The sequence below is a fragment of the Lithobates pipiens genome, unplaced genomic scaffold, assembly GCF_037356315.1.
Source record: "Lithobates pipiens isolate NorthernLeopardFrog02 unplaced genomic scaffold, aLitPip1_a1.2 Scaffold_16, whole genome shotgun sequence".
Classification (NCBI taxonomy): domain Eukaryota; kingdom Metazoa; phylum Chordata; class Amphibia; order Anura; family Ranidae; genus Lithobates; species Lithobates pipiens.
Window position 1 is genome coordinate 440,180,335 of NW_027507748.1, and position 12,456 is coordinate 440,192,790.

Below are 12,456 nucleotides of genomic sequence, written 5' to 3' on the forward strand. Positions count from 1 at the left end.
TGAAATGAGGGGAAGCTCTGCTGATTTTATCATCCAATCATGTGCAAGCTAAAATGCTGTTTTTTTATTTTCCTTGCATGTCCCCTTCGGATCTACAGTGACTTTACTTTCAAGTGCACTTGCAGTGCAAAGTGGATTTGCCTTTAGTAAATAACCCCCATAGTGTTAGTAATAGACACCCACCTGTTCACTTTAAGTAAGGCCTCCACAAGTAAATGTCTGCGGTGTTACAGGGAAATCAAGAGCTCTGGCACATCTATGCAGCTTTCTGCACAAGTGTTGCCGATTTAAAAAATGCACAGACAAATGATTTTCCACTGCTGACTACAGGGCAATAAGTGTATAATAATTCATGAATGAATGCATAAGTGTATATGTACAATTCAATATAGGCTAAAACAAATATAATCAATGGCAGCAGTCTCTGTTTGCTGTACAACAATATAGCATTGTCTCACATTTGGCAGGTTCTATTTAAGGATTCATGGCCATGTTTTAAATATGTGGTATACTGTAGCTTTTAATATCTTCTTTTTTTTTTTTCATTTATGATTTCCATTTTGTACATACAACGTGAGACAAGAGTAATGCCTTTATTTTTTCCGATTGAAATTGTAACATGACAGGTTTCCATATATAGATTTTATTTCATAGGAGTGAGTCAGTCTTCACAAAATATATCTATATACACAGAATCGGTCAGTATTAGATGATGAGTCACAGTTGTTGTTGTTGTAGTGTGGTCATAGTCTACAGTTCACATTAAAGAAGAGAGAATGTGTTGTGGTAACTGTGCAGTGTTTGTTGAAGGCCTTTTCTTCAGTCTGGCGATGAATCACTAAAAGAAATCTGAACTCTTAAAGCGGAACTAAATTCAGAGATTAACTGTTTCCCAAAAGAAAGCTTGAGGTATAAAAGCTCAATAAATTGTCATTAAATCTCTAATCAAACATACCAACATTGTATTTTACAGTGTTTTCATCTACTGTGTGCCTACTAGCTCATGATCTGTGCATAGCAGATTAGGTATTGGAGTTGTGGGGTTGCTAGAATAGTAAAGGTTCATATAGGCACCTCTGGGTGGTACGTAAATATGTTCATGCTCAGTATAGATTGTTATAAGACCCCAGGCCCCATTCCTCCACACTACTTCCCCTCCTCCTCAGCAAGGGGGTTCACTGTATACCCCCTTGGCCTTGCAGGCCTGGTAAAAGGATTGATTAATATTCACATCAGATGCAATATATGCATGCAGGAGACTTAAGAACTATGGGACCAGGAGTGTTAGCCTTGTGTTACCAGTACAGCTGGAGTTGATTGATTGAATGCCTCTGTTGGTAAATAAAACCTGTGTTGAAGTATACCTGATCATGTGCAAGGAAATAAAAAAAATAAAAAAATATGAACATAACTGGACGGTAATGTGCATATATGTTCTCATCATCAAGACATATTGTTTTAGTAAATTACCCCTTAGGTTTTATATGGGAGATACAGGAATAAAACTAAGAAAAAAGAAAACACCTTTATGTTATCTGTTGAGTCACCTGCTTTTAATGAAGGAAGAGAAATAAAGGGAGTTTAAATGTATATACCCTTTTGCTAAACTTGGAGAAATGTGGAGTAGGCATAAATGTTTTCTGCATTGGGTCTACTTCTTAATATTTTAACAGGTTTTAGAGGTTAAAGGAAGATATATAAATTGCTGAGCATACAGAAACAGTGGTGTAGCTAAGTTACATCTGATATTACCACCCACAAGTGTTATAGAGTTAATGCATACAGCTAAAATATTTGTAAAAGAGTGCAAATTGTACTTAAATTACTAAGGATAAAAAAAGGACCTTGTGTTGGCTGCTAAAATTTAGTGGAGTACAAAATGTAACTTTAATTTTGGAGCCTGATTTATGAAAGTTTTAGGTCTTAAGGAAGGCTAAGCTGAATAGAAGCTGCACAGCAACTTGTGCATATTTAACAGATTGGAGCACTGTCTTTATGTCTGTATAGTGCATAGCTATCGCCAGCATTTGGATTTGTAAAATCAAGGAGCTTACAATCTAGGGTCCCTAACTCACATTCATACACATGCTGGGGTCAATTTAGAAAGGAGCCGATTCCATATAAACATAAATTCCTTTCCTTTCTAAAAGTAGAACTTAAAGCCAAAACCTGGGCCAATTTTCAATTTACTCCTGCAGTGCTCCCCCCCCAAAATGTCATGGTTTAAATTCTCTTTTGGCTGATGGGGTTGGGGGGGGGGGGGGCAGGTACAAATACTTAACTTATTTCTTACTCCTAAAGGTCCCTAATGCACATTCATACATGCCCCTGCTAGGGCCAAATTAGACAGGAGCCAATTCCATATAAACATCATACATTTCTATTTCTAAAAGCAGAACTTAAACCCAACATCTGGGCTGCTTTTACATTTTATGCAGTGACCCCCCCTCCCCCCCCCCCCCACACACACACACATACACACATTGCATGGTTTCAATGCTCCTTTGGCTGGGAGTGTTGGGGTACAAATACTTATCTTATTCCACTCTCCTAAAGTCTTCCTCCTTTGCCTCATTTCTCAAAGTCAGTCACTGTCCAGTTGGGCACAGCTGTCTAGCCTCATCGTGTACAATGCAGGACCAGCAGTCCTGCATTGTTACAGGAAGACATGGCAAGGGTCTGCCAAAGACAGTAAAGGATAGTACCAGCTGCTGGATGAGTGAGGAATAACAACGTAAGTATTTGTACCCTCCCCTCCCCACAACATGGGCGCATTTAAAAGAAGTCTGGATTTGGGTTTTAGAACAGGTCAACTGGAACTTAAACGTATATCTAAAGCCAAAAGAATATTTTGTTTTTATTTTGATGTCTGTGTCACATTGTGGAGATTTTGCTTTATTTCCTGTTCTAGATACTTCAAAGTCTTAGTTATTATCAGAACAGGTGTCCCTTTTTATATATTCTTCCTCAGCTTCTAAAAACTGTAAAAGCTTACATTTCCAATATATTTTATCTAATTTACAGAGAGGGCCAATAGAGAGGATGAATCTCCCTAGTATGGCAGAGACAACATTAAAAAACAGACAGGGGTTGTATCACTTCCACACTTTAAGCTTGTCAAATATAAGTCATTTTGCTTACCCAGTGTTGTGATCAAGCCACTCCTGAGTCCTGCTAAATAGCACAGCCAGGTTCCTGAACTCCACTACAGTATCAACACATAGGGTTGATTTACTAAAGTTGGAGAGTGCAACATCCGGTACAGCTGAGCATGGTAGCCAATCAGCTTCTAACTTCAGCTTGTTTAATTAAGCAAAAAACAAACAAACTGGAAGCTGGTTGGTTTCTATGCAGAACTGCACTCAATTTTGCACTCTGCAGTTTTAGTAAATTACCCCCATAATGCACAAGAATATAACCCAGGCTCTGGATAAGACAAAGAAGCACCCCCTGGATGCTGATGAGATGCTGGGGTTGATTTACCGAAACAGTATTGGCAGTTTACTTAGCAAAGTTAATTTTCACTTAGCTTAGTGAGTGAGGAGAAGCTGTGGTGACTTCAGTCATCCAATTACGTATGAGCACAAGTCATGTTATTTTTTTTTTTTTAATTTTCCTTGCATATGATTGGGTATTTTAGAACACTAATTTCCTGAGCTAATTGAAACTTCGCTTCCCAAAGCAAACATGCTTTATTCCTTTATTAAATCCATCCCAATGCGATGAAAACTCCATCCTCTGCTCCTGTTAGCACATACACTTCAGCAGAGTTACAGGAGGCTGCATCAATACACTTTATAGTAATCACACTAGTTGCATTTAAAAATACATTTCATATTTATTTAAGCATTCAATGATGTTCCAGATGTGACATGGCATATATATATATATATATATATATATATATATATATATATATATATACAAACTCTGAAATTTGTATAATTTCGACCAAAGCATATATTGCTGCATGAAGAAATCAATGGAATAAACAAAAGTGCACTACATGGACTACACATTAATATTCATGATGTCATCATAGGCATTAGAGAAGCATGCTAATGAAAGACCTTGTAGTAAACAAAAAATGAAGATATCTGCCAGGGCCAATTTATTTCTATGCCTGTGCACAGAGGTGCGTTTTTTTTCACAATGTTACGTGGGTGCATTGTTATGCATCAATGTACATTTCCTTTGTGCATTGACATATGTGATGCTTGTTTTCAATGCTTTTTTTTATATTTATTTCGAATTTTAAGTAGATAGAGTTAACAGCCATTGATTAAAGTTTTTTTTAATATCTGTTACATTTTGATTTGATGCTATTGACTTCTAGAGGCCTCCCAATGCACTAAAACAAAGAAAACAATTGGACATGGTGTATTTTTAAAAACTCACTCTACTGTAACACTGAGATAGCAACAAACACATTTTTTTGTTGTTGTGAGGAACCACAAAATGTGTTTTAGCGATTTGGAACGCAGCCTTCCAGAATGTGGGTAATGTCGCTAATTCCAAAAAAATCTTAGATGCACATCTTATTGAACATAATATACAGGGATATGGGAAGTGGTAGAGGCATAATACACACACACCCACACACTGGTTGAACTGAATGGACTAGTGTCTTTATTCAACCTTACCAACTATGTAATTATGCATTAAAATGCACCAGTGGCCCTCAGTATGCTCACATAGCCAAAGGTTGTAGTGTGTCAGCCCAAATACCAGTAAATGAGTATTGCACATCTACACAGTTTTTAAAGGCTTATTCCACTGAAGTTAATTTTATTAACAAAAAAAAAAAAAAAAAGAAGAAAAGTACACTGGCATAGTTTTTTGTAACATTTCATACAATTATGACTGAAAACGTGCATAACGTTTAGGCAAAAAACAAGTTTACGTGAAAATTTTTACTGTAGTTTTCAACATTTTTTGTTTTCCACTTTCACTTTTAAAACCCACAGCTGTTTTTCACATAATCATATGCTAATACTTTGTAACTGCTAATGTTAAACAATATTGATAGAGAACATATTTGGATTTTTTTTTTTTTTTACTCAGTTGTTTAACTAATTCGTCAGAATTCAGCCATACATGTAACCCCTGACATTGTCCACTAAACTTGATGTGCACAACTGTCACTGGAAACTTATGTAGATTGCATTGTGCCATCATTTTGTTTGCAGAAAAGAAAAGACAGAGCTTACCTTCACCAGCAGCATGAGGCCTTGTTCACTATTATGTGTTTTACAAGAAAATGCATTTTATTACCGCAGAGCTAAATTACACCTATGTGCGCATTCAAAAAATTGTAGTCAATGTATGCTAACAAAATGAACAGGCCAAATTAAATGAATTGTGTTTTTGAGTGCATTTAGTGCATTTAAACCTTTTCACTTCTGCAAAAACACATACATTTGCAAGAATACATCAAATGCACATCATGCATGCAGTAGAATGCATCATAAACATGTATTATCAGGCTGAGCATAAATATGAATGGTCCTTTTTCTGCCTTTAAAACGTCAGGTTTTTTTTTTCAAATTTTGTCTTCATAAAAATATAATATGTTCACAAAGCTTTACTTAAGGATACTGATCTTTATTTTCAGCAAAGTGACTGCAATTTTCAAATCTCATTGGACTGATTTTGAAAAAATAATACTTTTTTGATAGTAAGGATCCTTATCCTAGTATTTTAGTTTTGTGAATTAAGGCTGATGTCTGTTAATGAAAAATCAATCAATTTAATCAATGGAGATGATTTATTAAAGAAGGAGAATGCTTGCTTAGCAAAGTTGTATTCCCTTTAATCATCCAATCATGTGCAAGGTAGAATTATTATTATTTTTTTTTTTTTTCCTGCACATGTCAAGTGATCATTCTCTAGGGCTTCTTAACTTTTACATGATAACTAACCCCCAGTGGGTTGCCAAATATGTTCTCATACCCCTTCACCAGACTATCAAAATCATCATCACTCATGGTACATTTGCCCTTTAATATATGAGTAGATAGCTCTTTTTGTGTGATGTGAAGCCAACATGTAAAAAACAAAACAAAAAAAAACAGACATTTATAAAGTAAATTAGAGCATTTTGTGGATGCTTAACATGCTTAGCTCTACCAAAGATCCCTTATACCAGGGATTGACAAATTTGCTTTGAATCTAGGAGACAGCTAAAAAAGTTAGGAGCTAGTTTTTTTTTTTTTTTTTTAATTGCCAAAGCTTTTTTTGCTATACGGCAACTTTAACTGACGATTGCTCGGTCATACAACACTGTAGACAATTTAATTTTATATAATTTTTTCACACAAATAGAGCTTTTGGTGATATTTGATCACTACTGTTTTTTGGGGGGTTTTTTGCGTGATAAATAAAAAAAACAAAAAAAAACGGAAACTTTTGAAAAAACAAAACTCAATATATATTTTTTTTTTTTGCTATAAAACATATTGCATAGAAATTAAAAAAAAATATAATTTCTTCATAAATTTAGGCCAAAATATGTTCTGCTACATGTCTTTGGTAAAAAAAAAAATCCCAATAAGTGTATGTTAATTGGGATTGAAAATTATATGGTCTACAAATGACAGTATATATATATACACTGGAATTTTATTTTTATACTAGGAATGGCGGCGATCGGTGACTTAAAAAGGGACTGTGATAGTACGGTGGGCATTCTGACTCTGGCTAACTGACACTGATATCACCAGTGATACTAATACAGTGATCAGTGCTAATAAAATGCATTGTCACTGCCCTAATGACACTGGGTAGGAAGGGGTTAATATTCGGGGTAATCAAATTGTTAACTGTGTGCCTAGGGAGTGTAATGTAACTATACTGTTTTACTGAGGGATATGGCCAGTTTTTGTCTCCCATCTTTGCAAAAATGGGCGTACCTGTACGTCCCTTTAAATTTGCCCCCGGCCGGGACCTCCGTGAGTCAGGTCGCGGGTCCCGCAGGCTCGATCGCCGCAGGGATACCCGCAATCGTCTCATTGGGAGGAAAGATGGGGAGATGCTAATGTAAACAAGCTTATCCCTGTTCTGCCTAATGACAGTGTCACTGATCTCTGCTCCCTGTGATCGGGAGCAGAGATCAGTGACGTGTCACATGTAGCCATGCCCCCCCACAGTTAGAAACATGCCCCAGGACACACTTAACCCTTACCCTGCCTCCCTAGGGGTTAACCCCTTAACAGCCAGTGTCATTTACACAGGAATCAGTGCAGTTTTATAGCACTGATTGCTGTATAAATGACAATGGTTCCAAAAATGTGTCAAAAATGTCCGACGTGTCCGCCATAATGTTGCAGTCACGATAAAAATCGCTGATCGCCTGACCGTGCAATTGTCAGTTAAAGCGGCGCAGTGCTGAATCGCAAAAAGTGGCCCAGTCATTCAGCAGCCAAATCTTCTGGGACTGAAGTGGTTAAACACTGTATACTGGTGCACACCTCCACCGGCTAGTTTACCTGCTCACTTCAAGAATGAGTCAGCAGACTCAAACATAACTCCTTGTCTTTGACTCTTCAATGATTTCTCCCTTCCACTATGGATCAGCTGTTCACCTTCCACTCTCTTTTAGTTTCAGCTACTCTCAATGTGCTTCACATGGATAAAGGGTTATCTCTCATACAAACAGCCTCTCTCCTTAGACTCTCCTCCTCTCCTAAGTACTCATTTCCAGTGTTACACAGCCAACATAGTGCTTCTGTTTTTTCAAATATATTAAAAAGCCCCGCTTAAGAAAAAGACACTTACAAGATAAAAAACAACCACTTTCATGTGTGTATAATAAGAACGTCCACTCGCTCACCACCGTGCCTGCGTGACATAACAAGCTTGGTTCCTCCCCTCTGCACGCGTTTCGACCTCTGATTGGTCTTCATCAGCAGATGGGTGGGACACCTTGCCCGAGCCTTTATATTCTCTATCTTTGTTATGACAACCTCTCAGGCTTTTCCCCGCCACTTTCAAGTGACTCAAGGAATGCCCACTTCCTGTTTATAATAAGGACTTTTTCTGTTATGTGATATTGCAATTACTGATTATTATTATTTGCACAAGGTGTGGTATTAAAGTTACTATCATAGTAGCGCTGCACTATATATATTTAAATTGTAAAGCATGTTTACCATGTATATAGGAGATGAGGGTGCTGAATCTCATTTAAAGTCCCAGGGCATACTCATGTTTTTAGCAATATAAACTGACAGGTGTTTTGGTCCCTCTCTACTCTATCCAACATTTTTTAAAAATGCTGCTGTTAGTTCTACTTTAATGTTCACATTTCTCAAGAGAGATATGCCCATCAGTTTAACTATGATGAACAAGTGAACCTAGAATGCCATTCTACCTAAACAGACAAGCCATTGGGGTTGATTTTCTAAAATGAATGATAGTGGATAAGTTAAAGCTATGGTTGAATACCCAGTCATGTGCTAACAAAAATAATTTTTTTAAATTTACCTTGTACATGATTGAGTATTCAAAATGAACACTGGTCCACCTTATTACCCAATGTTCTTTAGCATTTCAGTTCACTCTGCTAAGGTCAAGTCAAAAATTTTTCTAGTTGATTGTGATGGGTTTCTGCATTTTACAATGCTTTAATAAGCATATAATATATATATTAATACATAGCAATTGTGTTATGTATGTATAAGAGATATTTATATTCTCACAACTTTACACTTTATAAAATGAAAGTCCTACTAAGTGCAGGTGATGCTATTATCTTTGCTAGCTATAAAAGCCTTTATTCTGCACACACCCCCTGAACTCCATTTCATATTGGTGCTGACTGTGAGAGTTCAACTTTTCCAAATTAAAGGCTAAGCCAATAGCTGGCTCTAAGCTCTGACTATTGGCGATTCATATTCACTGAGTATGGCCATTAATACAGTTCCCATTGGTGAGGGGGGCAGCAGATGGTAGGGGCACTAAGGGAGTACTTATATCAGATTGCCCTAAAGTTTGGTGAGTCAAGTTTTGAGTACCAAAGTGAAATCTAGTTCAGAAGGATGTGTAGTAAAAGGCTTTTCTTGTTACTAATGGTAATAGCAGTCACCTTGTGGTGTCTGTCCTTATATGGGATTTTTCTTTTAAAATTTTAAATGGTTGACAGGTTAATTTTAAACAATTTCCTTCCACCTAAAGTGTAATAGTTTAATTTACATAAAATAGTTTTCTACTTTATTTTTTATTTGGAAGAGGAGCTCATTGCAGCCTTTCTCAACCAGGATTCTATAGAAGAACCTCCTCCAGAGGTTGCTAGGGGTTCCTTGACTAACCTCTAATGTAACCACTTATGTAAAGGATATTCTTCCTCCCTCTGTCCACCATGTAAGGAGGACCTTCCTCACTGATCAATTCCGTAAAAGATGATCTTAAAATGTTCACTAGTGTGAGGGGTCCCTTGTTCCACTAAACATTTGAGAGCAAATTTTCTGCTGACCACCGATGTAAGGGGGTCCTTTTTCACTAACCATGAATGTAGGAAACATGTCTCCATTGACCACAAATGTAAGGGAACATTACATTTGTCACTGTCTGTTTTTTTTTTTGCCATTTTTATTTTATTATAGTAATTGTATAGAGCATGTTTTTTATTATTATGTTAACTAAGGTCCCTTTCACACATACGGGCCATTTGTCCATTTTCCATCCATCCGTTGACAGATGAAAAACAGACATCAATACATCTCGATGGAAAAATGTAAATGGGTGATCATCCATTTACATCTGTTTACATCTGCTTCCGTTAACATACATTTTTTGGAATGGATCTATTTTTCTTCTGTAAAAAAAAGGGATAGGATGAAAAATGAATGTAAACAGAAAAAGAGTCAGTTTTTGCAAGGACTCTACCTGGAGGTTGTAAAAAATGGATGAAAAGAACATGACTGAACTGATAAACCAAACGGTCCACATGTGTGAAAGGGGCCCTACTAATCATGCTCATGTGAGCAGGAGCATATCGCCTTTGAGCTGCCTGTTTTTTCAGAGCTGTCAAAAAACAGTCGCCCATGTGAACAAGTGAATCTAAAGACAAAGGCCATTCTATGCCATAAGATAGTGGCGTTGCTAGGGGTGGCTTTTGGGGCTATAGCCCCAAATCCAGGGCCCATAGCCCCAGGTCTCTGCAAGGGTCCCCAAGGGGAGCGGAGGCTCTCTGGACACTCTGATGTAAGTGGGGGGCTCTCTGGGGACCCTGATGTAAGTGGGGGGCTCTCTGGGAACCCTGATGTAAGGAGGAGGCTCTCTGGGGACCCTGATATAAGGGGGGGCTCTCTGGGGACCCTGATGTAAGGGGGGACTCTCTAGGGACCCTGATATAAGGGGGGCTCTCTGGGGACCCTGATGTAAGGGGGTCTCTCTGGGGACCCTGATGTAAGGGGGGCTCTCTAGGGACCCTGATGTATGTGGGGGACTCTCTGGGGATATATACACACACACACATATATATTACTGTATATATATGTGTATGCCTGCCCAAGCGTATGACTTTCTATACTACGCTGCTATGGGCTCTAACCCCAGATCTTTTGTAGACCTAGCAACGCCCTTGCCATAAGGTAAAAAACCTTCTGCATGCAGCTTCCCCACAGTCCCCCTAAATACAAACCTGAGCCCAATCTCGATCCAGTGATTTGCACGAGAACCGAGGCTCCCTTGGGTCTCTTGCTCCTCATTGACTCAGATACAGCAGCGGGAGCCATTGGTACCCACTGCAGTGAATCAGAGCCAGTGAGGAGGGAGTGGGGGGAGGGACCGAGTACCACTCTGTATGTCTTAAAGACACCCAGAGAAGGGCTCAGAAGCAAGCATGCACGAGTGCCCCTATAGCAAGTGACTTGCTATGGAGACACTCAGTGGGGGTGAGGGGTGAGCAAGGAGCCAACTAGGACCCAAGAGGAGGATCGAGGGTGCTCTGTGCAAAACCATTGCATAGAGCATGTAAGTATAACACGCTTGTTATATTAACACAAAAAAGCACAAGTCTTTAGTATTACTTTAAGGTTCCTTCTGAATTCATAAGATTTTTCATACATCATTATTAACAAATGCAAAAAAAAGCCGGATCATAAGCTGACATTGTTGAATAATATTCAGATAGACCCCTTTTACATAAATGGATCTGTTAGCAACATTTTAAATACGAGGTCTTTTCAGTTCTTCCACAAAATCCCCATGATGTTGGCATGTTATGTCTAAGCCCTTGTACACACGGTCGGACATTCCGACGGAAAATGTCCGAGTGGACCGTGTTGTCAGATAATCCGACCGTGTGTGGGTTCCATCGGACTGTTTCCGTCGGAATATCCGACCAACAAAGTTTTATAGCTGGGCTATAAAATTTTCCGACAACATGATCCGATCGGACTTTGTCCGATCGTTTGTAGAGAATTTCGATCAGACAAAGTGCCACACATGCTCAGATCAAATTCCTAGACCAAAGCTATTGGCTACTAGCCTGAACGTAGTCCCGTCGTAACGAAATAACGTCATCACGTTCTGATTTTGCGATAACTTTGTCCGGCCGTGTGTAGGCAATACCAGTTTCGGACAAAATCCGTCGGACAAAATCCGTCAGACAAAATCCGACGGATTTGGTTGTCAGAATGTCCGACCGTGTGTACAAGGGCTTAGAAATATCCTATGAGAAATGTGGAAGTAGTAGCCTTATAGAATTCTGTTTAAGAACATAAGTACCATTTAAAAATGCTCCTTTTCTGCCCGGTAAATTCCATAGCTATTGCTCCAACCACAAAATGTAGATGACACCAGGATGAAACCCATGTTCAATATGCTCCAATTCTTTTGCAGCTTAATCCAAGGATTGTTTGTGTGCATACAGTTTTCCAGGTTTATTATATTCAGGGTGTGGTTTGCTAAGAAATTCTCATGTTGACCCACAAAATCTGGATTTGCTGCAGATAATTAGTTAGGTTCATGGGATAGGTCTATTTATTTACTTGAAAGGAGAATTATAGTTTGGATAACATTTACTAGTAAACTAACATAAGCGTAGGCCCTTTGTCCTTTTTTTTTGTCAGCTACAGCAGTGCCAGCATACTAGACATTAGAATCTACAGCGGCAGCGTATCTATTCAAAGATTTTCACATAAATCAGATTTTTTAAAATATTCTTTACCCAAAGATTTTCAGATAGACATCTACATAATGATGGGGGGGGGGGGGGGGGGGGGGTTCACTGTTTGATAGAAATGCATTATTTTTAATTTCTAGTTTGCTCTTCAGAAGCCATATTTCTTGCATCATTAGTAAACATTTCCTTAGAAGCAATTATGTAAAGCTGTGTCAATATAGGAAAGCAGACACTCGTAGTTACCTAAAGACTAAGTTCACCTTTTCGGGGAGAATTTCACTTTTTATAATCAATAGAAGCCGTTTCTAATGTCTTTTCTGTCCAAGCCA